The sequence below is a fragment of the Alligator sinensis genome, unplaced genomic scaffold (genome assembly GCF_000455745.1).
Source record: "Alligator sinensis unplaced genomic scaffold, ASM45574v1 scaffold628_2, whole genome shotgun sequence".
NCBI classification, from domain to species: domain Eukaryota; kingdom Metazoa; phylum Chordata; order Crocodylia; family Alligatoridae; genus Alligator; species Alligator sinensis.
In genome coordinates, this window is record NW_005841833.1 from 3434838 (window position 1) to 3442060 (window position 7223).

Consider the following 7223-nt stretch of genomic DNA (forward strand, 5'->3'; position numbering starts at 1 on the left):
CAAGCTGAGATTCAGGAGTATTCACATGACTCCTGAAGCTGGAGCTTTGCAAACACCCCGATAGGGGCACGGCAAGAGCTCGCAGAGTTGCCACCAGCTCTGCTCTGCTCCAGTGAAGGGGGAAGTGACTTCACCCTGTCCACAGCCCAGCCCGCCCCGTCGACCCGGATGCCGAGCTGCCCGCTGGAGCCTGAATGGGAGCAGGGCAGCGAAGATCCAGCTGTGGAGCCCATTACAAATTCCTCCCTTGTGGGATTCTGCTTCTTTATTGCGGTTGTTCCCAGGCAACCACGGCAGCCCCACAAGGAGCTAAACGAGGCAAATCCAGCCTGGCAGGAATTGCCAGGATAAACTAATATCAGCATTGCAAATGCATTAGCCTCATCAGACCTCGGCTTCCTGTTCTGGAGCCCCCGCAGGGCCCGGGAAGACCTCGTCTCCTGCAGCGCCCAGAGCGGCGATGCTTGCCGCGGCTGGTTAACCCCCACGGTCCGGGGCACGCGGGACGACGTATGCAGCATGCTACTGCTGGGATCGAGAGAGATCAAGAGCTGTGACTCCAGCCGCACGGGGAGGAAGGCACCAGCACAACCATCCAGTGCAGTGTGGAGAGGGTCCCTAACAGCTGAGGGTCCTGCAGCTCGTCACACAGCAGCCAGGCATGGAGAGCAGGCAGCAGGGACGCCAGGCATGGAGAGATGGCAGCAGGGACAGGCATTCCTGTCCCAAAGGATCGAAAACCCCAAATCCACCCCAAATTCAGCTTCAACACTCATGGGACTTTAAAAAGAATAAATAGCTCGTGTTCTTCTGCATCGGCAGGTCAGGTTTTCAAGGGGGGCGGTTTCAGAGGCAGAGACTTTTGCTCTTCTTATATCCCTCCTTCACCCCAGGACTCCAGGAGCTGGGACTTCAAGGCAAATCCTGGTCACCACATGGCTTGATCCAAATCCCAAGAATGGACCATGCTCACGTGGGTAGAAGGAAACATCCAGCCCTCCCCCTAAAATTAAGCTGTCACCCTAAAAACTGGGCAGCTGGACTGGCGAGTGCCTCTCGTATGGCTTAACCAGTGCCTCTGTCACACATGCCAAAGGAAAGAGCCAACACACAGCAATGGCATGAGGAGTGGAGGGGAGAAGGGACAAGGGCCTGCTCTGGTGCATCCTGCACTGCGGCCCCTACGCAGGTCGGGGCCGGGTCTCAGGCGTGACGCTCCGCTCATCCCAGCTGGACGTTGCCCGCAGCAGGAGCCATCGCCAGCCCAGCAGCTGCCAGCCCTCCGGCACAAGAGACTCCTTTCCTTCCCTTCGTGCCATGGCAAGCGGCGAGTGGCTGGTTAGCAGCCGCGTGCTGCACAGAGCAGGGGATGTCGATTTAATTTTCCAAATTAAAGCCAAACGCTCGCTAAGCCGATGGGAACCGGAAATGCCGTCTCCGTGCACAGAAGCCTATGTGCATTTTATAGAGATGCGGGTAGTGGGTGGGGAAAGAGCTTTTCCTTTCTACCCACTGACAATGCCTGCACGAAAGCCTCTCTGCTGGATTCTTTGCTAAGCCCTTTTGCTCCTCACTCTCAACCGAGCTGCCAAGTGTGATGGAAATCTCGCTCGGTTATTTGGGAATACGGAGGCTTGGCTCTGGCCACCCAACTGGTGCCAAGATGATGTAATGGACGGACTCGCACCTCATCTCGATAAGAACTATGATGTTCACCTGCTAGCGACTGCACAGGGGAAAATATGATTAAAATGAACAGGAGGGCGGAGTCCTGGTAGATCCCATCACCCCTGAGCTGGTTTGTTGCCATCCTTTAGGATGGGTGGGATGTCCGAGAGAGTCAGCTCTCTTCCCACCCCGGGGACCCTGCGCCTGGCCTTTCCCCAGGCGGTGCAGCACTGCAGTGGGGCAGAAGCATTTTTATAACCCGCATGCTATGGTGCACTCAGGCTGGAGCAGCTGCGATGGCAGGTGGCCCCTTTGACTATAGCATCAAAAAGCTGGCTGGGTAGGGCAGAGGGATTCGTGGATACAGAGGGCAGCAAGGAACCCCCTCCATAATAGGAAACAGCATCATCCAACCCCGCTAACATGCCCTGGCTTCAGGCTGAATGGCTTTGCTTTGCGATGGGGACGCTGCATGGGGCTGTCAAAGCCTTGCCACCTGTGATAGGATCTGGCCTCATCCTTCACACACAAAAAAGGGTTTCACTCAGGCCTCCAGACCTCAGCGACGATGAAGAAAAACTATTCCACTGGGCAAAGAGTTTATAAGCCCACATCCCAGCTAGTTAACGGTCAGCAACATCTCATCCTCATTTCATATACACACTTCCTGGGCCAGGCTCTACCGCACCAAATCAAGGATAAAATAAAATGAAAAAAGACAAGGTAACAGGCATCGCAAACAGGAACACAGATTTTACTGCAAGTTACAGGAAAGGGGCCAGAGTCCAGGCCAAAGTGTTTTTTATTGGGCTTGCAGAAGTTTAGAAAACAGCTTCTTCTCTGACCACTGTAACCTTTGCTGCTAAAATGCTCTCCCGGAGTATCTCCTGGCTAACCCCCAAAGGCATAATGTTATAAGTCTTGGCCTCTCTGAGTCCTGCTACGTATTTGTGAGAGAGAAGGCAATTTATCCTGGGTGTGTTTATGCTTCTACTGCTAGGAAAATTAAATCAGCTTGTGTCCCACATGCATCCTGCCTTTTCAAACCAAATCTTTCCAAAGCCAGGAGTTGTTCACTTATGGGGAGTGGCTTGGGTATTTCTTTTTTTATTATTATTGTTATTTGGTTGCGTTTTTCCCCCCAGTTGAGTCGATCAAACCCACTTCAGCCGAAGCGGGACAGCTTGCCGGCGGCGTCAGTCAAGCCAGCAATCTCTCGCCCTCAGCATGGATTGTTTATGACAGCATTAACGGCTGCAGACTGCCCTCCTGACAGCACGAGCCCCCAGTTCCCATCAGAGAAGGGAACCAAGCAATTACGCCATCCCTTCCCAGCCAGTTCAGTCTGGGTAGGTACAAGGATGCTGGGCTTCATGAGTCAGAACAGTCCAGACACGGCCTGAATCCAGCGAGGAGTCGCACCGATTTTGCGGGGAGGGACCGAGACCGCTCCGGATGAAGCCACCAGTGTGCGAGCGAAGCCAGCTGCTGAACGCTACCCCCCAAAAACGACTGCAGCGTGAGACAAGCATTGCAAACGGATGGCCCCTAAGAAACAAACCGGACGCGGTCTCCATCCTGCGTGACTAAGGGGCCTCGTTAAGGAGAACACGGAGCTTTTCCTGTGTTAAATGAGCGCGCAGATGTTCAGCGCTGAGATGCCCGTGACCCCCAATGGCCTGGTTTTGGGAGACACCGAGTTTCTCCAACTTCCCCGGCAATCGCGCTCCCCGATCCCGTACGCAGACCTGCTCGCAGTCTGGGCCGGGCTCCACGGGGGCAGACTCAGGTGTTGGATGTCTGCATCCCTCCAGCTAACAGACACCGCGTGCGGAGGGCGAGGAGCTGCTAATTGTGTCTGAGTTGGAGACAGGTGAGTGACCGGGTCTGGAGGTCCTTCTCCCTGCTTGGCTAAGCATGGTCGTATTGCACTGGGTCTCAAGGAACAGAGGACAGCATTTAAACCCCAGTGCTCCTTTAACGGCCTGATCCAGTTCTGGCAGAGGAGAGGCAAATGCAGGCCCCAGAACTAAAACAGGAGTATTATAGCGCTCCGATTGTGTAGAAAACGAATCTCACAGGGCTGCTCCAGCTGGTTCCCAGGCTTGAGACCTTTACCCTTGGCTTTTTTCAGGAAGGAAAGTTTTGCTACTGGAAAAATTAGAAGTTGTCTGCCCAGGAAGCTGCTATGCAAGACCCAGGCAGGGAGCGCTAGAAATACAGCGGTCAGCATCGCCTCTGCACCTGGAACGTTTGAGCCGAGAGAAACGGCAACTTTTCAGACTGAGGAAGTTAAAAGGAAAAAAAAACAACCCAAACCAAAACGGTGTTTTATCCTAATCCACAACAAAGGTTCCCTTTCATCGGGAGCTAGCAGCCCTCTCTGTAGACGTGGTCGGAGATCTGGGCATTTTCTTTTGTTAAAGCAACCGCCAGTTGTGAACATACAGATACATCTATTCAACGCAAAGAGCTCTCATCCAGATAATTAATGCCCTGCTATTTGCGTACAGTGATCCTTTTCGCCCGAACAGCAGCACGCGATTGACTGGGTCAGCCGCGTGACACAAATGTATTTAACGGCACCTTCGCTGCCATTGCAATCTGCAGCGCAGCGACAAATTCCTCCCCAGTATTAAGTATTATTATTATTTATTGATATTTGTACTGCAGTAGGGCTAGAAGCCATCGCCGAGCCCTGAGGCTCTTGGTGCTACACATCTATAACAAAGCAGTCCTTGCTCCAGGCTATTAACAATCAAAGTAAATACAAGTCTGCAGTGGATCTGTGATGGTTGTAACACTTTACCTTCTTAGGATCATAGGATCACAGACAATGAGGGCCGGAAGGGACCTCAGGAGGTGACATCTAGTCCAACCCCCTGCTCAAGGCAGGACCAGCCCCAACTACGTCATCCCAGCCAGGGCTTTGTCTACCCGGGTCTTAAAACCCCACAAAGATGAACAAGCCACCACCGCTCTGGGTAACCTGTTCCAGTGCTTCACCACCCTCCTCGTGAGAAAGTTTTTCCTAATATCCAACCTCAGCTTCCCTTGCTGCAGCTTGAGACCGTTGCTCCTTGTTCTGTCCATCACCAACCGGATCAAAAGGATGAGGCAGCATCCTACACGGGTGGCCAAGGACGGGCTGACAACAGTCCAGCTCCATCCTCTTTGGATCCACCCTGCAGGGAGTTGAAGGCTGCTATCAAATCCCCGCTCGGTCTTCTCTTCTCCAGACTAAATAAGCCCAGTTCCCTCGGTCTCTCTCCACCAGTCATGTGTCCCAGCCCCCTAACTATTTTTGCTGCCCACCGCTGGACTCTCTCCAATTTGTCCACGAAAGCCAATGCTGGTGGTTCTCTCCCCACAAGGAGGAGGGAAGTGCTATTGGTGCCATTTTGCAAACAGAAACCGAGGCACAGAAAAGCAAAGCGTCTTGTCCGGCATCAGGCAGGAAGCCTGTCATTTGGCAGGGAGCTGAAGCCAAGTCCACTCCACGGCTCCGTCCGGGAACCTTTCCGCCAAGAAAAAGGAAAATTCCCTTCTCCTACTAAAACTTTCCGCTAGAGTTGTTCCAGCCAATGGCTCTTCCCAGGGCTGCAAGCACAGAAACAACCCAGCCACCGTTCCTGATGGAGTACACAGGCCTTTCTCTGTGCCTATAAATAATAGATTGTAAAGACCTCTGCTGCATTACTTCCAGCATCCACTCCTGCTTACTCTAATGCCCAATTGTGCAATTTTAGCACAGGGCAAAGAAAAGGAACGGCAGCTTTTGGGAACAGGATTTTTTTTCAAAGCCTTTGCTCTTAAGCAAGAAAACCCAGCCAAGCAGATTTCAGGTCTCGATCAATGGGGCGTATGAAATATTTAGATGACAAGTTGAAATGCTTTAATCCACAACGGAGCTGAAAAGAGGCCACCTCCTCTCTTAGCATTTATAAACATCTCCCCGAAGGCCACAGAAAGTCACGTGGCCTGTTGGGCACCCGCTTCGGCCAGTCCTACCCTTCGACATAAGGGAAACGAGAATAATCGGCTCCCAGGTCTCAGGGAACTGGGCGGCTGAATTTACCAGACTGTGACGTGTGTTTGAAGCTGCCTGGAGAGAAGGTAGCGGAGGAAAAAGGACTTGTCGCACAACCCACCAGACACACAACGCTGCAGATGTCCAACCCAACATGTTCACCGCATCACAGCATGATGATGTGGCCTCACACACCCATCCAGAGACCCCCTGCCATCCAAACTGAAGCCAGAGTGAGTCTTCTGCACGGGTTTTCTTTGCATCCTCCCAACCATTGCATCTAAACTGGATACACACCTTCCTGGATGGCAGCGAAGGCTGCTCCCCACTGGCGTGTTGCAGAGGCAGTTGGGTTGGATTAGGGAACGCGGCGTAGCCCTTAGGCTGCGACAGACAACTTTTGACATCGGCTGCTGCGATGTTACGGTGACCGCCGTGTGCTCCGGTAGCAGCACGAGGGAGCTAAATCACTCTAGCTTTAACCCTGGATGAAACAGGGCTGAAGTTACAACCGTTCTGCTCCACCGATACCGCTATAGGAGCGTGCAGAAGGAAGAGTTGCATCCTAACAGCTCATACCGGCGGCCTTCATTACCCGCAGAGCTGTGACACCTGTCCACACCCTTGGCCCTGTTTCCTCGTGAACTTGTGACAGCCGGTGATGCTGAAACCCAACGTCACCCAGCGGGTCCACAGCACACGTGGGAGAGGTCTCCAGGTCCGCCTGCTGTCTGCTAGCCTACCAGCATCTCCCCGTAGCTCGGCTCCTCTAGCCTCCGATCCCAGCCAAAAGGAGGAGCAGTTGTTTGATGCTCAATTAAGCAAGCTTTCAGGTTGGAGTGTTTTTTAATGGGAAGTTTCAGCCTCATTTCTAGCCAAGGTCTGGGACCCAAGGAGGTCACAAAAGGTGCTGGAACGACCAGGCACAAACTCTTCCAGTCGCGCCAAGTAACGGCTCAAACCTGGACCTCGGATACTTTAAAGATTTGCCTCTCCCCACCCTGCTGACGCCTTTATTTCTGGCCTCTGTAACAGAGGCCGGTGATTTATGACAGGCCGTGAGGACGGAGCTGTTCATCCAGAACTGGAGTCATTAAAAAGCTTAATTTTCTGTATTAGGTGTCCGGCACCATTGTGACAACCTCATTCTTCCCGTTCTTTACTGTAGCCTCTTGCTTTGCTGCGCCGGCCTCCATGCGCTTTGCACTTCTTACACCACCTTTTGGCCAAGGATCTCAAAGCACTCCGATGCTTCCTCAGCCTGACGAAGGGTGTTTGTGCCCGAAAGCTTGCTATGAAGAATTTTTCCAGCTATTTGAGTCGGTCTAATAAAAGATATCGGATTTACCCAAAGGACCTTGCCTGTAAACGTGAAGACGTTTAGTCTCATTTCAGCCCCCGAACATAAGGGGCACCAGAAAAAGCCTGCTTGGGCCACTCAGGAAGTGCAATCTTCCCTCTGCCATGACAGGAAAAATCTGGGCCTCTGGTGCCTGGGAACTGGGGAGGCGACGACTCTACCACC